Consider the following 26,929-nt stretch of genomic DNA (forward strand, 5'->3'; position numbering starts at 1 on the left):
ATTACCGCACACAAAGACAAAGATCCCCCGTACAGCCTCAACAGACTGTTGGGGACAAGTGCTGTTAGCGTGGCAACTATGAAGGCCGGCACGGCACACGAGGGGGTGAGTGGCCAACACCACGCCCCACCGACTTTGTCTCCCCAGTGGCGATGTTTGCTACACACCGCGCCCGGGTGCCGACAACCAACCCACGCAGTCAACCATTGTAACCGAGATTAGCATCTGAAGCGCGTGGCTGGGTGGCATGCGGCCACCCTGGGTAATGAGATGGCGATGTCGAAACGCTCCTTACGCCGGTTGACCCGGTCAGCCAAGGCTGTAATTATAATATATATTGGCGGGCACACATCCCCCCAATATATATGATAATAGTTCGATTCCCGCTTACGGTCGACTCAGCCTCAAACGAGTACCTGGTGCGGTGCGTACACATCGCCACTGGGGAGACAAAGGCGGCCGGGCGTGGTGTTGGCCACCCACCCCTTCGTGTGCCATGCTGGCCTTCATAGGTGATCGCTAACAGCACTTGCCCCAACAGTCTGTTAAGATTTCGATTTAAAGCTTTCGTGACTGCAGGGATTCATCTTCTTGGTTCTAGATTTGAAGCTTTCGTGACTGCAAGGAATCATATTCTTAGCTTTTTTCGGTAAAGTCACGTAGGTAAAACATCAAAATTAATGAAAATAAAATACAATAAAAACAAAAATCACGACGTTTCGGAGGCAACACAAGTCTCCGTCATCAGGTGGGACCGTCACAGCCGAATTAGCTGCATCAAGTGAGGCAATGATTCAAGAAGTAATCCCGTATAAGCAAGTTGATACGTTCCATTCATTGGCTACCACATTCTGATGAGCCCCCTCTCCTCCCCCCTTCAACTTGCTTATAAGGGATTACTTCTTGAATCATTGCCTCACTTGATGCAGCTAATTCGGCTGTGACGGTCCCACCTGATGACGGAGACTTGTGTTGCCTCCGAAACGTCGTGATTTTTGTTTTTATTGTATTTTATTTTCATTAATTTTGATGTTTTACCTACGTGACTTTACCGAAAAAAGCTAAGAATATCTTCTAGGTTCTTTCGGTAAAGTCACGTTGAAGGGAAGTAATAAAATAATAAAAATAAAACATAATATGTGGCCGAAACCTCGTGAGAATTATTTGATTATGTTTTATTTTTATTATTGTATTACTTCCCTTCTACGTGACTTTACCGAAAGAACCAAGAAGAGTATGCTAAGACTACACGGGGATCTTTGTCTTTATCTTTGTCTTTGTATGTGGCATTTCGAGTCCCGTACATTGCGTGCTTGGCAGGGCGCCAGTCCACAACAAAAATCAACACCAATTACATTTCCACGAATTCAGGCTCAAACTGAGCAGGTGAGATCCAGAACAGGTGAGAAAGCAGGTGAAAGCCTGGATATGTGAGAGCCTGAACCAGGTGAGAGCCTGGGCCAAGTGAGATATTAGATATGTGAGTGCCTGGATAGGTGAGGGCCTGAACCAGGTGAGAGTCTGGACAGGTGATAGTCTTGACAGGTGAGAGACTGGACAGGTGAGAGACTGGACAGGTGAGAGCCTAGACAGGTGAGAGTCTGAACCAGGTGAGAGACTGGACAGGTGAGAGACTGGACAGGTGAGAGACTGGACAGGTGAGAGACTGGACAGGTCAGAGACTGGACAGATGAGAGTCTGGACAGGTGAGAGACTGGACAGGTGAGAGACTGGACAGGTGAGAGACTGGACAGGTGAGAGTCTGGACAGGTGAGAGACTGGACAGGTGAGAGACTGGACAGGTGAGAGTCTGGACAGGTGAGATGCTGGACAGGTGAGAGACTGGACAGGTGAGAGACTGGACAGGTGAGAAACTGAACCAGATGAGAGTCTGGACAGGTGAGGGTCTGGACAGGTGAGAGTCTGAACCAGGTGAGAGACTGGACAGATGAGAGTCTGGACAGGTGAGAGTCTGAACCAGGTGAGAGACTGGACAGATGAGAGTCTGGACAGGTGAGAGTCTGAACCAGGTGAGAGACTGGACAGGTGAGAGACTGGACAGGTGATAGTCTGAACCAGGTGAGAGACTGGACAGATGAGAGTCTGGACAGGTGAGAGTCTGAACCAGATGAGAGTCTGGACAGGTGAGAGACTGGACAGGTGAAAGACTGGACAGGTGAGAGTCTGAACCAGATGAGAGTCTGGACAGGTGAGAGACTGGACAGGTGAAAGACTGGACAGGTGAGAGTCTGACCAGGTGAGAGACTGGACAGGTGAAAGACTGGACAGGTGAGAGTCTGAACCAGGTGAGAGACTGGACAGGTGAAAGACTGGACAGGTGAGAGTCTGAACCAGGTGAGAGTCTGGACAGGTGAGAGTCTGAACCAGATGAGAGACTGGACAGGTGAGAGTTTGAACCAGGTGAGAAACTGAACCAGATGAGAGTCTGGACAGGTGAGAGACTGGACAGGTGAGAGACTGGACAGGTGAAAGACTGGACAGGTGAGAGTCTGACCAGGTGAGAGACTGGACAGGTGAGAGTCTGGACAGGTGAGAGTCTGAACAGGTGAGAGACTGAACCAGGTGAGAGACTGAACCAGGTAAGAGCCTGAACCAGGTGAGAGTCTGAACCAGGTGAGAGACTGAACCAGGTAAGAGCCTGAACCAGGTGAGAGTCTGAACCAGGTGAGAGACTGAACCAGGTAAGAGCCTGAACCAGGTGAGAGTCTGAACCAGGTGAGTGCCTGGCTGCTGCCGGTGTTGGAGCTCCGGAGAAATCCACCGCTCAGGGCAGGCGGGCGGGCGGCCCTGTTTCTAGGTGCGACGAGAAACGTCGTCTTCATCGCCGTTGTTCTGTCCTCGGCGTAACAGGATTAATAAATCTGCGACAGAATGAACGATGAATTTCTGTTCATGCGGAAGGGAGCTGATCAGCGTCAAGGGGCGGCCGAATGTGGAGTTTTTTTTTCATCCACGAATCGTATCTTTAGATCCAGAAATTATGTGCGGTCCACAAATCGTCAGTTTCCATCCGGAAACCACGTGACGGGAATCACTTAAACCAGGGGTCCTGTTAGGATGAAGCTTCATCATCTGTGTTGACAGATGAAGCTTCATCATCTGTATTGACAGATGAAGCGTCATCATCTGTATTGACAGATGAAGCTTCATCATGTGTATTGACAGACGAAGCATCATCATCTGTATTGACAGATGAAGCTTCATCATCTGTATTGACAGCCGCTCCCCATCGCTCGCATTGTCATCTGAGCTCCGCCTCCTGTCAGATCAGCGGCGGCATTCTATTGTCACAGGAGCGCGAACCCGACTGTGTCAACTGCGCGTACGAGGGATCTCGGTTGCGCGCTCCTTATGAGAAGTCAGAATGCGACACTTATATTAGTTCGCGCGTGACCCGCCCATTATTTTATTGACCACTTCCGTCCGCGCCTTTTTCCCGCACTGCGCACTGGTCTGAGTCACGGTGTTGGTCAGCCCACAAGCTGCTAATACCCGAGCCACAATTAATAAAAAATTAACCCGTAAAAACAAAGTTTTTCACTATAAATCCTTGATATGCGTGGCATCGGTTTTATTTTATTATTCATTTCTGTTTTTCTTGAGTAAGAGTTTCATGATAATTGGTTTTTTACCCTTCTATCTGGCAACAAAACTGACACTTTTTTTTTTGCCAGATAGAAGGGTAAAAAACCAATTATCATATTTTTACTGGCAAATGAGGTTCCCATAGTAAGAGTTTCATTTTTATCACATTGGTATTTTAAATTAAACATGAAAAAAAAAATTCCTAAAAAGTGGAAAATTTTGGAATTTTTTCCCGAAAATAAATTGTCACGCACAACGAGTCTGTGTGCAAAATGTCAGCTCGATTGGATCACGGGAAGTGGGTTAAAAAACGACCGAAAGATTTGCACGGTCGTAAGCGCGCAAGCAAGCAAGCAAGTGAACTTAATATAAAGGATTTAAAAACACGTCGCTGGAGAGCTTCTTTAAAAAGGGGGAAAGACCCAATGATGACCCCCACCCTCGGTCCGTGAAACACTTGTCTTCCACGAAACCGGTTCCTGGTGCAGTAAAGATTGGGGACCGTTGACTTAAACGATTTAAAAGTTTCGATTTAAAGCTTTCGTGACTGCAGGGATTCATCGACTTGGTTCTTTCGGTAAAGTCACGTAGAAGGGAAATAATGAAATAATAAAAATAAAACATAATAAAATACAATTCTCACGACGTTTCGGCCACAACGCAAGCAGCCGTCCTCAGGTGAAGAACAGGTCTGTCGGAAAGACAGGTCTGAATGGGCACATTCAGACCTGTTCTTCACCTGAGGACGGCTGCTTGCGTTGTGGCCGAAACGTCGTGAGAATAATTTTATTATGTTTTATTTTTATTGTTTTAATATTTCCCTTCTACGTGACTTTACCGAAAGAACCAAGAAGATTTAAAAGTTAGTGTTAAAATATCATGGCTGAGCCATGCTCGAACACATACACACAGGTATTCAAAATATCGAGCAGGGAGTGTGCCCAAAAACACTCCCCCCCCCCCTCAGCTCCCCATTGGTGATGGAACAGTTGTGGAGTGGAGAGTTTCCCATAGCTGGGCAGTGTGCCCATGACCAGCTCCGGTTTGACAGCAGAGGTCTCACTCCGAATCAGTCAGGCGGCATTATATTTCATCGGCTGTGTAATGCTGCTGTGTGGAAGCTGCCTGGTCCGTCGCTCCATACGAAGCTTCAGGTCTTTTCTGCCACAGTCATGCCCTCCCTTCTCTATGCTTGTGAAACGTGGACCCCTCGAATGGAACATCTGCGCCGGTAAGAAACATTCAGGCTGGCATGCCTACGATCCATACTGGGTTTAACCAGGCTGAATTGTGTGAGGAGCTCACAAATCCATGAAAGGTCTGGACACATTCCCATCGGTGAGCTCCTCCGGCAAGCGAGGCTGCGTTGGCTGGGTCGTGTAGCCCGCATGCCCAGCCACCGCATGCCTTAACAGCTTTCTGTTTGGCCGCATAGAGCGGGCTGAACGGGCACGACATGGGCTGGAGAAGAGATGGAGTGATGTGGTACAAGAAGATGTGGAGCTTAGTGGACTTGCAGATGACGGGTACCAGCGGTGTCAAGATCGGCCTCTGTGAAGTTGGCTCGTGAAGGACGCTGCTGCTGCTGCTGGGCAGTTGGAAACCGTCGTCCTCCAGCAACAGCGGAGGGCGGAGGAGCGACGCTCACAACAACGAGCGGAGCGCCGGGCGGATAAAATGCAGCGAGCTGGCGCAGTAGGGAGCGCCATAGGTAGCGTCCTCTGTCAGTCATCTCGGTCAGTCGCCGCGTGTCACCTGAGTCGGTCCCGTGTCCTCCTGCCAACAGCGAGCCTGGGACACTTCACGTGGCGGGCTCGAGGTGCACCCAGCCTGGCACCTCCAACACAACGCGTTTGACTACGTACGGTGCCAAAGAGTGTTCGACATGCCGTACATACACACACGTACATACACACACGTACATACATTCACGTACATACATTCACGTACATACACACACGTACACACATTCACGTACATACACACACGTACACACATACACACACGTACATACACACACGTACATACATTCACGTACATACATTCACGTACATACACACACGTACACACATTCACGTACATACACACACGTACACACATACACATTCACGTACATACATTCACGTACATACATTCACGTACATACATTCACGTACATACACACACGTACACACATTCACGTACATACACACACGTACACACATACACACACGTACATACACACACGTACATACATTCACGTACATACACACACGTACATACACACACGTACACACACTCACGTACACACACACACGTACACACACTCACGCACACACACACACGTACACACACTCACGTACACACACACACGTACATACACACACGTACATACATTCACGTACATACACACACGTACATACATTCACGTACATACACACACGTACATACATTCACGTACATACACACACGTACACACACACACACACGTACATACACACACGTACATACACACACGTACATACACACGTACATACACACACGTACATACACTCACGTACACACATACACGTACATACACACACGTACACACACACACGTACATACACACACGTACACACACTCACGTACATACACACACGTACATACACACACGTACATACACACACGTACATACACACGTACATACACACACGTACATACACACACGTACATACACACACGTACATACACACACGTACATACACTCACGTACACACATACACGTACATACACACACGTACGTACACACACGTACACACACACACGTACATACACACACGTACATACACACACGTACACACACTCACGTACATACACACACGTACATACACACACGTACATACACACACGTACACACACTCACGTACACACACACACGTACATACACACACGTACATACACACACGTACACACACTCACGCACACACACACGTACATACACACACGTACATACACACACGTACATACACACACACGTACACACGTACATACACACACGTACATACATTCACGTACATACACACACGTACACACACGTACATACACACACGTACATACACACACGTACATACACACACGTACATACACACACACGTACACACGTACATACACACACGTACACACATACACGTACATACACACACGTACACACACGTACATACACACACGTACATACACACACGTACATACATTCACGTACACACACACACGTACATACATACACGTACATACACAAGCGCCGTGGTGATGTCACCGCCACTTGGTGCGTGCGCGTGCGTGCTGCCGCGCACTGCACGCAGACGATGATTGCGCTGATAGAGGCGGGGAGGCAGAGGGAGCAGGAGGAGGGAGGGTGGAGGGAGATCTGGGGGGGGGGAGATGGGGGGGGGGTGAAAGAGAGGGCGGGATGGGGGGGGGTAAATAAGAGGGTTGAGGAGGAGGGGAGGGGGCTAGAGGGAGGGAGAGATGCGGGGGCGGGGATGGGTAGAGAAGGAGGGATGTTGGGGGGGTAGAGGAGGGGGGGGATGAGGGGGTGGGGATGTGAGGAGATGGCTAGCGAGATGGGGGGGGGTTTAGGGGGAGGCCAAGAGGGAGTGTGGGGGGGGCTAGAGGGAGTGTGGGGGGGGCTAGAGGGAGGGATGGGGGTAGGGAGAGATGATGGTGGGTGGAGGGAGAGGCGGGGAGGCTGATGCAGGTAAGAGGAGGCGATGCCAGAGATGGACAAAGAGAAGAAGGGGGGGGGGGGCAAGAAGATGCAGCGGTGGCGCCGGCGGTGTTGAAGGGGGAGGAGGAGGTGTCTGGTTCAGGTGCAAGGGAGGAGGGAGACACAAGCACACACACAGAGACACACACAGAGACACACACACACAGAGGGAGACACAGAGACACACACACAGAGACACACACAGAGGGAGACACACACAGAGAGACACACACACAGAGACACACACACAGAGACACACACAGAGACACACACACACAGAGACACACACAGACACACACACACACAGAGACACACACACACAGAGACACACACACAGAGACACACACAGAGACACACAGAGACACACACAAAGACACACACACACAGAGAGACACACACACACAGACACACACAGAGACACACAGACACACACACAGAGACACACGCACAGCGGCAGGTGCTGAGTGGGGGCAGTGAGCAAGGAGGTTCCCGGGTCGACTGGGACGCGGGCGAACCCCGTCACGTCTTGCCAAGTCCCGAGCGCGAGAGGTGAGTGGTGGTGAGGAGGGTGAGAGGTAAGGGGTGAGGAGGGGTGAGGAGGGGTGAGTGGTGAGGAGTGAGGGGTGAGGAGGTGTGAGGGGTGAGGACGGAGGGGTGAGGAGGGGTGAGGAGTGAGGGGTGAGGAGTGAGGGGTGAGTGGGGGTGAGGAGGGTGAGAGGTAAGGGGTGAGGAGGGGTGAGGAGGGGTGAGGGGTGAGGACGGAGGGGTGAGGGGTGAGGAGTGAGAGGTGAGGAGTGAGGAGTGAGTGGTGAGGAGTGAGTAGTGAGTGAAGAGTGAGGAGGGGTGAGGGGTGAATGGTGAGGAGTGAGAGGTGAGTGGTGAGGAGTGAGAGGTGAGGAGGGGTGAGGGGTGAGGTCATTGCCCCTCCGGTAACCTCCATCGCCATCTCCTCTCTGCGTGGAGACTCCGAGGTCCGGATGCGTCTTCAGTTGATTCTGTGTCGTCGTCGTTGTTGGTGCGAGACTGCGTTGTCGGTGGTGCACGCGTAATAGACAACAACAACAACCACAACAAACAACAACAACATCCGACAATGCGTTGAGTGCGTACAACGATGGAGGAGACGGAGCGGTGAATTGAGTCTCGCGGCGTGCTCCAGGCAGGCTGTTATGATGGGTGGGCGGATGCGTTCATCCAGCAGTGGATCGATCATGGGCCATTATAACGACGACGACGATGATGATGACAGGGGACTAAGACGGTGCTGGTCATGTCATAGGCGAGCCTCCTGGGGTATGCTGTGAATAGGCACTGCGCCCGAAACGTCGCCCTCGAGCGCCCAAGTGCGTGTTTGTGAAGCTCGCAACGCGCTGGGCGGCACAAGGGACGAGACGGTGACAGAGGCGACGTTTGTGGAAGTAGAAGGAGGAGGAGGAGGGGGAGGAGGGCCATTGACCGAAACGTCGGCTGCTTCATTGTTTTGCATCGCGGATTCGGCGTCCTGCCCACCCGATCACCTTCCGCGACCGTCTGTAGCCTGATCACAACAACAACAATAAAAAACAACAACAATAAAAACAACAACAACAACAAACAGCAATGGTAGCGGACAGCAGGAAGAGTCGGCGGTCCCGAGTTCGATCTCCGCTCACGGCCCAATAACGACGATGATCGATCTGTCTTGAACCGCTCCTGGGGTTCAAGACAGACCCCCACCCCACTCCCCCACCTTCACCCCCACACCTAGGTCGCCTCGGCCTTAAATGAGTAAGCAAACATCGGGAGACAAAGGCGGCCCGGTGTGGTGCTGGCCACCCCGCCCATCTGTCGCCGTGTCGGCGCTGGCTACCCGCACTTGCCCCAGCTGTCAGCCAAAGGCTACACGGGCGGTCTTTATCTCTGCGCTTAGGTGTGGGGTCTCTCTCTCTCTCTTCAAATGTCAGAATTTGCGATATTTTGTTGTTGTTTGGCCAAACTTCACCACGCCGGTCAAGTGCCGAGGTCCGCTTCGGGCACAACTCGCAGGCGATGTCCGACGTGACGGGGACAGACCAACTTTAGGTCGTGCGGTTCGCAGCCGCAGTGCGCTAACCATTGCGCCACCGCTCCGGCGGGAGTGCACGCATGTACGTTGAACTTCTTTCGCACCGTACGTAGCCAAACCGTGCTCATCGGAGGTGCGGGGGAAGGACAATAAACTACGGGTTTCTGTGTGAGTCTATGGGTCTCTGTGTGAGTCTATGGGTGTCTGCGTGAGTCTATGGGTCTCTGTGTGAGTCTATGGGTGTCTGCGTGAGTCTATGGGTCTCTGTGTGAGTCTATGGGTGTTTGTGTGAGTCTATGGGTGTCTGTGTGAGTCTATGGGTCTCTGTGTGAGTCTATGGGTCTCTGTGTGAGTGGGTCTCTGTGTGAGTCTATGTGTCTCTGTGTGAGTCTATGGGTGTCTGTGTGAGTCTATGGGTGTCTGTGTGAGTCTATGGGTCTCTGTATGAGTCTATGGGTCTCTGTGTGAGTCTATGAGTCTCTGTGTGAGTCTATGGGTCTCTGTGTGAGTCTATGGGTCTCTGTGTGAGTGGGTCTCTGTGTGAGTCTATGTGTCTCTGTGTGAGTCTATGGGTGTCTGTGTGAGTCTATGGGTGTTTGTGTGAGTCTATGGGTGTCTGTGTGAGTCTATGGGTGTCTGTGTGAGTCTATGGGTCTCTGTGTGAGTCTATGTGTCTCTGTGTGAGTCTATGGGTCTCTGTGTGAGTCTATGTGTCTTTGCGTGAGTCTATGGGTGTCTGTGTGAGTCTATGGGTGTCTGTGTGAGTCTATGGGTCTCTGTGTGAGTCGATAGGTCTTTGTGTGAGTCTATGGGTGTCTGTGTGAGTCTATGTGTCTCTGTGTGAGTCTATGGGTCTCTGTGTGAGTCTATGGGTCTCTGTGTGAGTCTATGTGTCTCTGTGTGAGTCTATGGGTGTCTGTGTGAGTCTATGGGTGTCTGTGTGAGTCTATGGGTCTCTGTGTGAGTCTATGTGTCTCTGTGTGAGTCTATGGGTCTCTGTGTGAGTCTATGTGTCTCTGTGTGAGTCTATGGGTGTCTGTGTGAGTCTCTGGGTGTCTGTGTGAGTCTATGGGTCTCTGTGTGAGTCGATAGGTCTTTGTGTGAGTCTATGGGTGTCTGTGTGAGTCTATGGGTGTCTGTGTGAGTCTATGGGTCTCTGTGTGAGTCTATGGATCTCTGTGTTAGTCTATGTGTATCCATGTGAGTCTATGGGTCTCTGTGTGAGTCTATGGGTCTCTGTGTGAGTCGATGGGTCTCTCTGCAGGTCTATGTTGAACTTCTTTCGCACCATACGTAGTTAAACCGTGCTAATCGGATGTGCGTTGGAAGGACAATAAACGAAACACAATAGCGATTGTGAAGACATGAGTCTTACACGCTCATCGCATTGTACATACGTAGTCAACAGTCTTTGTATATGCTTAAATGTACACGTGTAACTTTATTCATACAGCGGACTTGTATTTGCATGTACGCGTCAACATAGTGGTGTACGTAGCGGGAAGTGGTGGCGTAGTGGTTAGCGCTACGCTGCGCTGCGCTACGAACCCAGGTGACCCGAGTTCGATTCCCGCTCACGGCCACCACCGGTGACGATTGTCGGAACCGATCACTGGGCCTCCCCTAGGTCGACTCAGCCTCAAACGAGTACCTGGTGCGGTGGGTAGTAAACATTGTCAACGGGGAGACAAAGGCGGCCGGGCGCGGTGCTGGCCACCCACCCCCTCATGTGCAGCGCCGGCCTTCATAGGTGCCGCGTGCGAACAGCACTTGCCCCTACAGTCTGTTGAAGGCTACACGGGGGATCTTTGTCTTTGACAATTGCCCAGAGCAGTAGCCCCCCCTCCCCCACCGCCAACGCCCGCTCCCCACCCACGAAAGGCCCGAATCGTAACAGCGGCCAGCCACAAACAGCACCGTCGAGATTGTAATGATGCATCACGGTTCTTGTGTGCTGTTGTTGTTTGTTGTTATTGTCGTATAGGAGTTTGGTGGTGGTGTGGGGTAAGAGATGATGATGGTGGTGGTGGGTAAGAGATGGTGGTGGTGGTGGGGGGGTAAGAGATGATGATGGTGGGGGGGAGTTAGAGATGATGATGATGATGGTGGCGGTGGTGTGGGGTAAGAGATGATGATGGTGGTGGTGGGTAAGAGATGGTGGTGGGGGGTAAGAGATGATGATGGTGGGGGGGGGTAAGAGATGATGATGGTGGTGGAGTAAGAGATGATGATGGTGGTGGGGGGTAAGAGATGATGATGGTGGGGGGGGGGGGTAAGAGATGATGATGATGATGGTGGTGAGAGAATCGAGGCAGCGGGAGACGCGTTCTGACCTGCAGAACGCCCCTCTCCGTGCCCGCACCAGCGACGATTATCTGAATCGGCGGCTGGGCTTCCCCTAGCTCGACTCGGCCTCAAATGAGTCACCCTGCTTACACAGTGCAAACACAACTGGCATCCCGTACATGGAAGTGCTCGACCCGAGCTGTCGGTGTTCTGATACTGGAGTTGTCTTTGTCGGGTTCGCCTTTTGGCGACGTCCTCTGGTCTAGCACCGGTGGTGGGACGAGGCTACGAAGAAGACTGCACCTGGTAGAGACCAATCAGTTCCAAAGACGACAATTATTATGATGATCAGAGCAACTCCGTTCTTCGTGACGACCTCTCCCCTCTCCGTGACGAAAACACAGCAAGGTGGCGCAGTGGGGGAGCACGGCTGGGTGCATCGGCCAATCATCTCAGTCCGTCAACCCGTTGCACCTGGGTCTGACCCATGACCTCCTATTCTTAGGTTTTTTCGGTAAAGTCACGTAGGTAAAACATTTAAAAAGTTAAATAAAATAAAATTTTATTTTACTTTTTTAATGTTTTACCTACGTGACTTTACCGAAAAAACCTAAGAATATGAATCCTTGCAGTCACGAAAGCTTCAAATCTAGAATTAATGCCATGACCTCCTGCCAGCAGCGAGCCTTCGATATTTTTCGTGGCCTCAAAGCGGTGAACTCACTGCCACTTGGACAGAGGTGGCCGGTCGTGGAAACCGGCCTTCATAGCTTGCTTCCAAAGACCACTTGCCCCAGCAGTCTGTCAAAGGCAACACGTGGGATCTTTTCGTGTGTGTGCGTGCATGTGATGTGCGTGATAAGAGCGTTCGGAGTCGGTTGTATGTCCGCCTTCCAAGCTGTTCCCCGCAGCGGCAGCATCAGCAGCAGAGCGGTTACCGAAGCCACAATGCCACATCCTCCGCCAAATGTGCCTCCTGCGTCAAGATGTTGAACGCGACAATGTGGAAATAATAAAACAGAAACAACCCACAGTTCGACACGAAGCGGCGGTGATGTTACCACGATGGAAAATATGGCGTTCGTGCAAGACCGTCCCTGGTCTGAACCCACATCGAGGCTCCGCGAGCTTGACTAGCAAGGGGGCGATGTTGAATGATCCGTTCCAGAACCTTTCCCGGTACACTAAGGAGGGAGATTTCCCGGCAGTTGTTGCAATCAGTGCGGTCCCCCCTTTTGAAACATGGGGACCACCAGGGCATCCTTCGAAGCCAGCGGAACCCGTCCTACGGATCTGACAGTCGTCATGATTCGACATCGGGCAGTCTGCACACAAACGCCACCATTTCCTCGGCAGTTCGATTGAGAGGTCATCTCCACCGGGCGCTCCACCTGAATTCAATCTCCGAATCGCCCGTTTCCTCAACAGATGGCACATCAATTTAAAGCTTTCGTGACTGCAGGCATTCACCTTCTTGGTTCTTTCGGTAAAGTCACGTAGAATGGAAATAATAAAATAATACAAATTAAACATAATAATGTCAGACTCTGTCTTCTCGACAGACCTGTTCTTCACCCGAGGACGGCTGCTTGCGTTGTGGCCGAAACGTCGTGAGAATTATTTTATTATGTTTTATTTTTATTATTTTATTATTTCCATTCTACGTGACTTTACCGAAAAAAACCAAGAAGAAGATGGCACATCAGTCAAGCACTCGTGAGCAGAGGCTCCTTCCTCCAACACGCGAGGTGCAGCAAGCAGCACCAGCAGGGTCAAACTGCACCCTTGCCCCGGGACGTTTGTTTGAGCGGAAGGGGTGACCCCGACCGCAATTACTTGCAGAAATGCTCGGCAAAACCTGCAAACCTGGTTTTGGGGGGGTGGAGATCGAAGACCGGATCAAAGTTCTTTCCCTTAAGGAGGTGTGCTGCTTGAAGTTGCCTCTTGGCGAAGGGAGTGTTCAGAGTGATATTATTTTCACAGCCTTCCCAAACGGGAGGGCTGGCGTGGTAAAGGCCTCAACGTTCTCGGACGTGGGGTTTGTCTGTTGACGGTGCGAGTGGGCCTGTCGATTCACTTGAAACACCTGGGCAGAAACAAACTCCGGCCGTTAGCGATGGGGGGGGGGGCAGGCTGGATCGCTGTAACACAGTGGCTGCGCCAGATGACGTCCTTAAACTCGCCCGCTTCCCCTGGGCATCACGAAACGTGAGCGGGGATGAGGGGGGAAGGGGCAGGAGGGCGATGCCAACCTCAGTTGCGAGCGATGATGAGAGTCTCGCTTGCAAGAGCTTCATCGGCGAGCCGAGACCAGGCCACTGTGGGATTGGGCGGGGTCATGACAAGGTCTGCTCCATGATCGCGGGTTTCTGCACCACCTGTTCCAGGAATGAATGATTTATTTGCTTGAAGGACAACGTTCTTCGTTAATACATTTGATTGAACAATTATTAGTAATAGGTTTTTACCCTTTTATCTGGCACAAAAACTGACACCTTTATACAAGGGATCATGTTTGCAATAACCACAGCACAAGCAGTCAAAATGCTTGTGTTGTGGTTATTGCAAACATGATCCCTTGCGTAAAGGTGTCAGTTTTTGTGCCAGATAAAAGGGTAAAAACCTAGTACTATATCTTGCTACTGGCAAAGGAGGTCTCATAATGAACAATTATTGTTATTATCTTTTGAGAGTGGGCGTGGGTGGGAGGGGTACGAGGTAGTGGATGTTTTCACGACGATATATTGTACGTGGCCTACAAACCAAATCGCTTAATTGTGAGTGGTACGAACGTAATTCGAACGTGGTGGCTGGGCACTTTGAGGCCATCACGTGAGGTGTCAAAGCCTCGCTGGCCGGAGATCATGGGACAGACCTAGCGAGGTGCCATGGGTTGACTGCCTGAGATGACTGGCCGATGCACCAAGCTATGCCCCCCCCCCCTACCGTGCCAACTTGCTGCATTTTAGCCACCCACTGCTCCGCTCGCTGTTGTGAGCGTTGCTCATCTGCCCTCTGTTGTTATTGGTGGAGGGCAGTCGCCCACACAGATAGACACACACACAGGTAGACACACACACAGGTAGACACAACAACAACAACCGCCATTCGCCACTAAGTGGCGGTGACGTCACCACGACGCTTGTGCCAGGCCATGTGCACCTTGAGGCCACGTGAAGTGTCGAACGCCCGCTGGCAGGAGGTCACGGGGCAGACCCAGGTGCCACAAGTCGACTGACTGAGATGACCGAGATGACTGGCTGATGCTCCACATGTGCCTCCTACTGTACCAACTTGCTGTGCTTTAGCCACCCGGCGCTCTGCTCGTTGTTGTGAGCGTTGCTCCTCCGCCCTCCGTTGTTGTTGGAGGGCGACTGCCTCCAACTGCCCAGTAGCAGCGTCCTTTGCGAGCCTCCTCCACAGAGGCCGATCTTGACACCGCTGGTACCGGTCATTGGTGCCAGTAGATCGACCCCCAACTATTCAAGACTCACCCGTTCCACGTTGATCTGTTCAACGCGAACCTATTCCAGACTCACCTGGTGAGTCTGGGGGCTCAAACTGCGATTTGAATAACGCATGTACAGTGGTGGACGCTCAGGTGTGTGTGTGTGTGGAGTGTGTCTGATGTGCCGCGGGCAATACAGCATGCAAGCGATTCACATATTCGTCAACGCCATTACCATAGCAAACTCAGACAAAGTTCCCCCGTGTAGCCTTTCACTGGCCGTTGGGGGCAAGTGCCTTTTAGCCGGGTGGTGGTGGTGGGTGAGGACGCTGCTGCTGCTGCTGCTGCTGGACAGTTGGAGGAAGTCGCCCTCCAGCAACAACGGAAGGCAGGGGAGCGACGCTCACAACAACGAGCGGAGCGCCGGGCGGATAAAATGCAGCGAGTTGGCACAGTAGGGGGGTACAGCTGGTGGTGCATCTACCAGTCATCTGAGTCAGCCAACCCATGGCACCTGCTGGGTCTGTCCCGAGACCTCCTCCTGTCGGCGAGCCTTCGACACTTCACGTGGCCTCAAAGTGCACCTGGCCTGGCACGGGCGCCGTGGTGACGTCACCGGCACTTAGTGGCGAATGGCGGGTGTTGGTATTGGTGGGTGAGCGGTGGTGCAGCGGTTAGCGCTACGCTGCGCTTCAAACCCGGCGACCCGAGGTTCGATTCCTGCTCACGGCCAACACCGGTGACGATTATCTGAACCGATCTTGGGCCTCCTCCCCTAGGTCGACTCGGCCTCAAATGAGTACCTGGTGCGATGTGTAAAACATCGCCGCTCGGGAGACAAAGGCGGCCGGGCGTGGTGCTGGCCACCCACTCCCTCGTGTGGCGTTCCGGCCTTCGTACGTGCTGCTCGCTAACAGCACTTGCCCCAACAGTCTGTTAAGGCTATACGGGGGATCTTTGTCTTTGCTACCCGCTAACAGCACTTGCCCCAACAGTCTGTTAAGGCTATACGGGGGATATTTGTCTTTGCTACTCGCTAACAGCACTTGCCCCAACAGTCTGTTAAGGCTATACGGGGGATCTTTGTCTTTGCTACTCGCTAACAGCACTTGCCCCAACAGTCTGTTAAGTCTATACGGGGGATCTTTGTCTTTGCTACTCGCTAACAGCACTTGCCCCAACAGTCTGTTAAGGCTATACGGGGGATCTTTGTCTTTGCTACTCGCTAACAGCACTTTCCCCAACACTCTGTCAAGGCTATACGGGGAAGGGCTTTGTCTTTGGTGTTGGCTATGCACGTGGGTTGCCTGTGGAGGCAGCAGCAGCAGTGGCAGTTAGTGGATCACACACAGATGGGTAGGCATCGAGGAGGGTGCCAGGAGGGGACGGGTACGATTTAAACTGTGGCAGTAAAATCACCCCCCACCCCACCCCCGCTTTGAGGAGACCGTCACAATGGAGCCTTACCTGTGCACATCCACTCGCAGACGAACACACACACCTGGTCACGCCACGACTGTCAAGGGAGATTAGAGAGAGAGAGGGGGAGGGGAGGGGGACAATGCCACCGTGTCGCTTGCCCGCATCACCGCAAAATGGTTACTCGATTAGAATGTTTCTGCAGGCTGTAGGAGCAATCCGATGAGGCATGAGGTTTTTTTTTAGACGAAAACTAGAAACGAATTGGTTTTTTTTACTTGACCATGTGTAGTGACAAGGCGACACCTGCAGGCGTCAGGGTCGGGATCGAACCCACGACCTCCTGTATACCAGGCGAGGTAGTTAACATCTCCTAGCCACCGTGATGATGATGACAGAGAGAGAGAGAGAAACTCAAACTCCCAATATACAGCAGGCATCAGGGTTGGGATCGAGCCCACGACCTCCTGTATACCAGGCGATGTAGTCAACATCTCCTAGCCACCGTGGCGCCCCGGTAAACCACAGGTCGTTGGGCCGTCGTGGTGCGCCCCGAATTTTGACGATCGCGGCCACCAAAACTGCCGGCACCGAAGGCCTAAAAGCGGCCACGCGTCCAGGGACGAGCATCACTAATCATTCGTAGTGGTCGTAAGAGACGAGAGCGGAGAACGCGTTTGATGGTGTTGGTGATGGTGGTCATGATGGTGGTGGTGATCATGGTGGTGATGATAGTCATGATGGTGATGATGGTAGTGATGATGATAGTGGTGATGATGATGATGATAGTGATGATCGTGATGATGATGATAATAATACTATTACTGGTAGGAACGAAGTGGACCAGCCTACAATAGATTATATCGTCCGTCCGTCCGACCGTCCGTCCGACCGTGTAGCAAATTCGCCCCCTACTGCAAACACTTGGCATGACCCTACAAAAACCTTTAGACTCAGTGGCGCTTTCCTGGCTAAACAAGTGTAACATTCCCTTATAATTCCCTCAGATAGTTTTTAATTAAAACATTTAAATTAATGAGGCTTTCCTGGCTAAACAAGTGTACCATTCCCTTATAATTCCCTGAGATAGCTTTTAATTAAAACTTTTAAATTCAAATTTTATAATTAAACTTTTAAATTCAAATTTTACTCACAGCGCCATAAAGCCTACAGCTAGGCCTAAAGCCTAGAACTGGGCCTCAAAGTCTCCCTTCGTATCGTACCCCCGCGTGTGTGCAAGGGAGTTAATGTTTAACAATGTTACATTCCCTGATGTTTTTAAATAGAAACATTTACATGTAAAGCTTTTACATAAATAATTAAAACATTTAAATTACAAATTAACTCACAGCGGCCTAACGCCTACAGCTAGGCCTAAAGCCTAGAACTAGGCCTCACACTCTCCCTTCGTATCGTCCGATTCGGTGTAGCAACATCGCCCCCTACTGCAAACACTTGGCAGGACCCTACAAAAACCTTTACACTCAGTGGGGCTTTCCTGGCTAAACAAGTGTAATAATACATTATGTTTATATTCTTTGGTTATTCGTTCCTACCAGCCCACCCCGCAGGGTCCTGTTAATTAAAGCGCCCTTAAACAATCACGCATGGCAAGGAGGAAAAGAGTTCAACATCGACCACGGAGAGGGGGTGAGCGAGACGTTTGGAACGAAGGCGAGAGAGGAAGCCATTTTAAGCGGAGACGTTTTTCGTCGAGATTCAAAGATCCGTGTCTCGGGCAGTGTGCAGTGCACAGTCTGAGGATCGCAATGATCTTGGTGGAACATACGTGGTCGATGGAGGGCATGCACGTAGGGATGAGCAAGTCCATGATGGTGATGATGGGTGGAAGGGATTCCACTGTGGAGGAAAGAGGCAGTGAGGGTGGCCTGCAGTGTGGTGAGCGGGTAGGTAGGTGAGTAGGAGAATGAGTGAATTGGGTGGGTGAGTTTTCGGGTGGGTGAGTGAGTGGATGTATGAGTGGGTGAATAAGTGGGTGTAGTTCCTGGGTGGGTGAGTAAGTGGCTGTGTGTGTGAGTGGGCGAGTTACTGGGTGGGTGAGTGAGTGGATGTGTGAGTGAGTGAGTGAATGAGTGGGTGAGTGATTGGTTGGGTGTGTGAGTGGATGTGTGAGTGGGTGAATGAGTGGGTGAGTTACTAGGTGGGTGAGTGAGTGAGTGAATTGGGTGGGTGAGTTTTCGGGTGGGTGAGTGAGTGGATATGTGAGTGGGTGAATGAGTGGGTGTAGTTCCTGGGTGGGTGAGTAAGTGGCTGTGTGTGTGAGTGGGTGAGTTACTGGGTGGGTGAGTGAGTGGATGTATGAGTGGGTGAATGAGTGGGTGATTTACTGGGTGGGTGAGTGAGTGGCTGTGTGAGTGAGTGAGTGAATGAGTGGGTGAGTGATTGGTTGGGTGAGTGAGTGGATGTGTGAGTGGGTGAATGAGTGGGTGAGTTACTAGGTGGGTGAGTGAGTGGATGTGTGAGTGGGTGAATGAGTGGGTGAGTGACTGGATGGGTGAGTGAGTGGATGTGTGGGTAGGTGAATGAGTGAGTGAGTTACTGGGTGGGTGAGTAAGTTGCTGTGTGAGTGGGTGAATGAGTGGGTGAGTGACTGGGTGGGTGAGTGAGTAGATGTGTGGGTGGGTGAATGAGTGAGTGAGTTACTGGGTGGGTGAATGAGTGGCTGTGTGAGTGAGTGAATGAGTGGGTGAGTGACTGGGTGGGTGAGTGAGTGGATGTGTGGGTGGGTGAATGAGTGAGTGAGTTACTGGGTGGGTGAGTAAGTTTCTGTGTGAGTGGGTGAATGAGTGGGTGAGTTACTGGGTGGGTGAGTGAGTGGCTGTGTAAATGAGTGAATGAGTGGGTGAGTTACTGGGTGGGTGAGTGAGTGGCTGTGTGAGTGAGTGAATGAGTGGGTGAGTAATTGTGTGGGTGACTGAGTCGATGGATGGGTGAGTGGGTGGGTGGGTGAGTGAGAGAATGAGAAGGTGGGTGGGTAAATGAGGCGCTGCTCGCTAACAGCATTTGCCCCCACAGTCTGTTGAGGATATGAGAGGGGGCTCGTTGCCTTTGTTGAATGGGTTAAGGTGCATGAGCGTCCCTCCAGAGCAAACAGTGGGGTGCGCATTTCAAATGCGGAGTAGCGTGACGCCTGTCAGACGGCCAACAGTCAAATTAAGAATACAGACAGAGGTGCGAGGAAGGGGAGGGGAGGGTGTGGGGGGGGGTGAGATGGGGTGGGAGCAATTACTGAATCTACGTACAAACCGCACGGCGGCAATAGGCCACCGCGTGGTTACGTTTGCAAGGTAGAGGCTGCGATGTCGAACACGACACGGCGTGACTGCTCACCCCACCCCTCCCCCCTTGTGGCACGGGAACATTTCCCAAATCGGATTCAGGGTTCCGATTCGGGGGCACCTTAGCAGCTTCGCTGATTCGAGCGAGGCGCCGACTCTGCCGATGAGACGCTGCAATTTCGAAGCCGGCGTGCGTCCCGAGTGTGCTCGTTTTGAACCAAATGTTTGCGCAACCTCTGTGCGTGCGGGCGAGACGCCGCGTGTTGGAACCAGTTCAAGACGGTCGCTGGAATTGACCCGATGCTTGCTGATTTGAAGCACTACCCAGATGGCTGTGCGGCTGATGGAATGTGTAACCAAATAAAAACGTGGGTTTTTTTTGTACATGTGTTTCCATGGACACAAACATGGGAAGTTGGTGATGTTTATTTATTTTTCGTATAAATTGTTTGTTTGTTTGGATATTAAATGCAAGCGGCGGCTTCGCCCGAGGTTCTATCCGCCACGCGACCAATGCCAGCTGTTCGAATGTCCGAACGCTCAAACCGAATCCGATCGCGAGGAGTCGCTAAGCCACGACGCCGCCACTACACGTGCCTCCCGTGCCACCCCTCACCACCCGTACCACCCGTGCCACCCCTTTCCACCCGTGCCACCCGTGCCACCCCTCACCACCCCTCGCCACTCCTCGCTACCCCTCACCACCCCGTGCCCCCCTCACTACCCGTGCCACCCCTTTCCACCCGTGCCACCCGTGCCACCCTCACCACCCCTCACCACCCCTCACCACTCCTCGGTACCCGTGCCACCCCTCGTGACCTCTCACCACTCCTCACCACCCCGTGCCACCTCTCCCCCCCTCCTCGACCACGAACACAACTCCGCCGCCAGCAGCGACCTTGAGATATGCAAAAGCGGCGGCTTTCTAATGACGCGAGGCGCACGCGAGGACGCCGCTTTGTAGGAACAGGTTTTGTTTTCTACTTCCACCCAACGCCACCCCACGCGTGGCGCGATTGCTACCTCTCTCTCTCTCTTTTTTTACGATCAGTGGAAACAAGAAGATGCTCGGTGTATTCGGCACTTTGCTTCGTTAATCATTTCGTAAAAAAGTTTTTTTTTTTAAGCTGGGCTTTATGTAACCCCCCCTCTAGCTCACTCTCTCGCTCTCTCTCGCGCGCTCTCTCCCTCTCTCCCTCCCTCTCTCTCTCGCGCTCTCTGCTTCACCGCAAAGGGGGAAGTTGCCCGCATGCCCATGGGCCCCTTGCCCCCCCCAACAACAAAATTAATGCATGCGGGCGACGAGGAAGAAGCCGGCACGCCCGGCCTCAACATCTCCCGAGACGCCACGGTGGCTAGGGAGATGTTGACTACCTCGCCTGGTGTGCAGGATGTCGTGGGTTTGATCCCGACCCTGACGCCTGCTGCATATTTGGAGTTTGCGTGTCTCTTTCTCTCTCTCATCATCATCACGGTGGCTAGGAGATGTTAACTACCTCGCTTGGTGTGCAGGAGGTCGTGGGTTCGATCCCGACCCTGACGCCTGCTCTATATTTGGAGTTTGCGTGTCTCACTTTCTCTCTTATCATCATCACAGTGGCTAGGAGATGTTGACTACCTCGCCTGGTGAACAGGTGGTCGTGGGTTTGATCCCGATCCTGACGCCTGCTGCTGTATATTTGGAGTTTGCGTGTTTCTCTCTCTCATCATCATCACGGTGGCTAGGAGATGTTGACTACCTCGCCTGGTATGCAGGAGGTTGTGGGTTCGATCCCGACCCTGACACCTGCTGTATATTTGGAGTTTGCGTGTCTCTCTCTCTTATCATCATCACGGTGGCTAGGAGATGTTGACTACCTCACCTGGTGTACAGGAGGTCGTGGGTTTGATCCCGACCTTGACGCCTGCTGCTGTATATTTGTAGTTTCCGTGTCTCTCTCTCTTCCCGCGGTCTCGTGGATTTTCTTCCCAGGTCCTCCAGTTTCCCCCCCCCCCCCCCCCCCCAATGCACACCACGAATAAACATCGCCACGCGTTGTCGAATATTTGGCTGCTGCTGTAAATTTCTACGCGACGACGATCAGCGCCACGTTCATTGATCTGTCGTTCCGTGACGGCCAGGTAGCCACGTGGCGCTCGGGGGGGGGGGGGGATGGGGGCCTTAACATGCTAGCCAACCGTGCGAACGAGAGGTGTGTGGACACTGTCACAGATGCTGCTACAACGGTTGGTTTTACGAGTAGGAACCTCCTGGTTACACCAGCCGATAGGGGATTATTGTGTCCGTCCGTCCGTCGCGCATCCAAAAATAGGAGGGGTGGGGCTGGGTGGGGAAGGAATGGGTGGGGAGGGGAGGGTGGGGAGGGGCTGGGTGGGGAGGGTGGGGCTGGGTTGGGGGTGGGAGGGGTGGGAGGGGTGGGGCTGGGTGGGGAGGGGAGGGTGGAGAGGGGAGGGTGGGGAGGGGCTGAGTGGGGAGGGTGGGGCTGGGTGGGGGGTGGGAGGGGTGGGGCTGGGTGGGGAGGGGCTGGTCACCCCGTGGTGCCCTTACAAAACTCAACGTTTAACCTACTCACGCCGGCTTGTGCCCGCCCTCACAGTCGGGCATATTTGCGGAATACACCACGCCGCCGTTGACCCTGCAGGCCATTGACCGAGCAACCCAACGTTCCTACCAGCTCCCTCCGCAGGAGGAATGTGTTTTATTGACCGATTATCACGCTGCACTTGAAAATGCGGGCGACGACGATTCTCCAAATTGTCCGTCTTCCCAGCGGGGCGGTTGAAACGATGCTGGCAAGTTTCTCAAATCCTCCACCCACGTCCACTGCCTCCGTCCACCCGGCAGTCTGCAATAAGATCAACTCCGGCCGCGTGCGTTCGCTAGCGCAGTGGACCTCTTTCGCACCGCACGTAGCCAACCGTGATAATCGGAGGTGGTGCGGGGGGGGGAAGGCGAACAATCGAAGCACGCAGAGCATACTCGTTGGATCTTTCGGTAAAGTCACATAAGTATGAAATTAAATAAAAAAAGTTTCTTTTATGTTTAAATCCTTTATATTAATTTCACTTGCTTGCGCGCTTACGACCGTGCAAATCTTTCGGTCGTTTTTTAACCCACTCCCCGTGATCCAATCGAGCTGAAATTTTGCACACAGACTCGTTGTGCGTGACAATTTATTTTCGTGAAAATGTTTTTCCAAAATTTTCAACATTTTAGGAATTTTTTTTAAATATTTAATTACCAATTGCTTAATGGTGGCAGGCAATCATCTGACCCATAGGTGGCAGCCATCTCAAGCCAGAGGACGAGAGGACTCTAGCCGCCACGCATATAAAGGATTTATAGTGAAAAACTTTGTTTTTACGGGTTAATTTTTTAAATAAATTTTATTGAAAAAGTTTATTTTATTTTATACCTACGTGACTTTACCGAAAGAACCAAAGACTATGGGACATTGCAGTCACGCGGAGCAGTTTCAAAGAAATGCGCCTTCAATTGTATTAGATTGAAAGCTGCATCGCTCCAGTGGCTTCGGCAAATGGGTCTCTATTCCTGGTCACGTGAGTTCCCAATTTGGTTAAACAACAATACAGGCTCGAAACTTGACTCCAATAAACATTTCGCGCAATAATTTACCCATTCGTTAAATCACCCATCCACCCACCATCACTCTCCACACCCTCCCTTTCCCCACGAGTTTACGCCAACCCATCAGTGCCGGATTATATCCTAGTAGCACAAGTAGCTACATAATGCTACGGGACCCGCACTTTCAAGGGCCCCGCGCTAAATGCTTTCAAGCTATCAATTCTGGTTCGGTGACTCTGCACTTGCTCTATTACTATAGTACTATACCGCCTTCAACTTTTATGAACGACTGGGCTTGTAAGGTTAGCGATTTGTCGTATTATCTGGCTGCATAGCAAATGAACAAAAACACAATTACTTTCCTACGCAAGTAAAAAATGCGTGTGTTTAATCTGTTTTTTTTTTATTCAGGCCCAACCACCTCACTCACTCACGCACCGATCCCACTATCGCTTCAGAGACTCGTATTGGTGTCTTCGATTATTCACTTTTAAATTTCGACAAGTAGCATTTCAGTGAAACGCCAGAGGCGCGCGTCTACCGTGCGAGCGTTCGTGTCGCACGACCAAGCCTCGTCACCGGGGGGCACGAGCGCCAGGAATTTGAGCGCAGCCCAAAGGAGCGGCTCGTCTTGTGCGAACGCCCCTTCGGAGGCGCACGCGTGTGCGGTGACGGTGGTGGTTGCTTTGTGAACTTCTCCAAGACTAGGAGATGTTAACTACCTCAGGTGAAAACCAGGTCTGTCTGAGGACGGCTGCTTGCGTTGTGGCCGAAACGTCGTGAGAATTGTTTTATTATGTTTTATTTTTATTATTTTATTACTTCCCTTCTACGTGACTTTACCGAAAGAACCAAGAAGAGGGTCTGATCCAAGGCTTAGGACGGCTTCCGCGTCGGTGCTGCTATCGTACTCGGGGAGGCCGTCAGGCACGGGGTAGTCGTAGAATGCGGCGGGCAGGTTGGTCGTGATGAACACGAGGAGCTTCTCCTCCACAATCGTGGGCGCCGCCAGTGAGTTCCTTCGCTTGGAATGGATGAAGCCCATCGTTGAGAAGTTGACGAAGTGCGCTTCTGCAATTAGAACCAATTAAACCGGATTTCTCCCAATCTCAGATGATCGGGTTTAATATAAAAAGACAATTAAACCCGATTGTAAAAAAACAGACTGTGCCACCCTTGCTGATATCACTGGTTCTGATACTCGGAGGTTATCAGCCACCACGACCACAATGATTGTGCAACAAGAGGGGTCCCGGGTGCAGTGAGTTTGAAACCTCTGCTGGTGGATTATGTCAGAGACTCGTAGACTTAATATAGATACTGGTGGACTTACCATAGAGACTCGTAGACAACACACAGAGTCGTAGACTCAACATAGAGACTGAGTTGTGATTAAACCGGGGTCTCAAGTGCAGTGAGTTTATGGTCTAGACCCGGCCACCAGTGACCCATATAGAGACCCATAGACTCACATAGAGACCCATATACTCACATAGAGACCTATAGACTTAATTAAAGGCCCATAGACTCACATCGAGACCCATAGACTCACATAGAGACCCATAGACTCACATAGAGCCATAGACTCACATAGAGACTCATAGACTCACAAAGAGACCCATAGACTCACACAGAGACCCATAGACTCACATAAAGACCCATAGACTCACATAAAGACCCATAGACTCACCTAGAGACCCATAGACTCACATAGAGACTCATAGACTCACATAGAGACCCATAGACTCACATAGAGACCCATAGACTCACATAGAGACTCATAGACTCACATAGAGACCCATAGACTCACACAGAGACCCATAGACTCACATAGAGACCCATAGACTCACACAGAGACCCATAGACTCACATAGAGACCCATAGACTCACACAGAGACCCATAGACTTACATAGAGACCCATAGACTCACACAGAGACCCATAGACTCACACAGAGACCCATAGACTCACATATAGACCCAATAGACTTACATATAGACCCATAGACTCACATATAGACCCATAGACTCACGTATAGACCCATAGACTCACATGTAGACCCATAGACTCACATAGAGACCCATAGACTCACATAGAGACCCATAGACTCACACAGAGACCCACAGATGTATATGGAGACCCATCTACTCACATTTAGACCCAATATGCTCACATATAGACCCATAGACTCACATATAGACCCATAGACTCACATGTAGACCCATAGACTCACATAGAGACCCATAGACTCACATAGAGACCCATAGACTCACATATAGACCCATAGACTCACATGTAGACCCATAGACTCACGTAGAGACCCATAGACTCACACAGAGACCCATAGACTCACATATAGACCCAATAGACTTACATATAGACCCATAGACTCACATATAGACCCATAGACTCACATATAGACCCATAGACTCACATGTAGACCCATAGACTCACATAGAGACCCATAGACTCACATAGAGAACCATAGACTCACACAGAGACCCACAGATGTATATGGAGACCCATAGACTCACATATAGACCCAATAGACTCACATATAGACCCATAGACTCACATATGGACCCATAGACTCACATGTAGACCCATAGACTCACATAGAGACCCATAGACTCACATAGAGACCCATAGACTCACACAGAGACCCACAGATGTATATAGAGACCCATAGACTCACATAGAAACCTATAAACTTAATTAAGGGCCCATAGACTCACATCGAGACCCATAGACTCACATAGAGATCCAATAGACTCACATAAAGACCCAAAGATTCACATAGAGACCCATAGACTCACACAGAGTGAGATGTGATTAAACCGGGGTCTCAGGTGCAGTGGGTTTATGATCTTGACCCGGTCACCTTTTACTGCACGTAAGTAAGTAAGTCAAAACAAACAGACAAACAAACCCCCAAAACAACTCCGGGTTCAGTTGTTGGGCAAATTCCCGTCGCTGGGAATGTGAACGCAGCGTCTCTCGCACGGCACGCTGACCCTGGACCATCGGGGCGTCACGTGGACAAGAAGCGATCCGAGAAGTGGTTCTGCAGCGTCCGCATCCGTGGATCCCTCGTCTAGTGAGTAAAGCTAAACTTAGTTCTGTTATTTTACCGGGTGAAGGCACACTGAGCTGTAATGTAGCGCTTTTCTTTTATTCTCGGAAGCGTGCTGGTCATCGCGAATGATAGCCCAGCAAACTCCAAATATACAGCAGCAGCAGGCGTCAGGGTCGGGTTCGAACCCACGACCTCCTGTATACCAGGCGAGGTAGTTAACATCTCCTAGCCACCGTGATGATGATGAGAGAGAGAGACACGCAAACTTCAAATATACAGCAGCAGGCGTCAGAGTCGGGTTCGAACCCACGACCTCCTGTATACCAGGCGAGGTAGTTAACATCTCCTAGCCACCGTGATGATGATGAGAAAGAGAGACACGCAAACTTCAAATATACAGCAGCAGGCGTCAGAGTCGGGTTCGAACCCACGACCTCCT

General features: G+C 51.4%; 1 protein-coding gene across 2 annotated transcripts in view; it reads left to right on the forward strand.

The window, feature by feature from the left end:
- Positions 1 to 7,347: 7,347 nt before the first annotated feature.
- Positions 7,348 to 26,929, forward strand: part of LOC144733926 (N-acetyllactosaminide alpha-1,3-galactosyltransferase-like) — a 40,488-nt gene continuing 20,906 nt past the window's right edge. For both annotated transcript variants that reach the window (XM_078615943.1, XM_078615942.1), the window contains exon 1: positions 7,348 to 7,879. The gene's annotated coding sequence lies outside the window, so the exon portion shown is untranslated. The remainder of the gene's footprint in view (positions 7,880 to 26,929) is intronic.

This window comes from Lampetra planeri, chromosome 49 (assembly GCF_965212315.1).
Source record: "Lampetra planeri chromosome 49, kcLamPlan1.2.h2, whole genome shotgun sequence".
NCBI classification, from domain to species: Eukaryota; Metazoa; Chordata; class Hyperoartia; order Petromyzontiformes; family Petromyzontidae; genus Lampetra; species Lampetra planeri.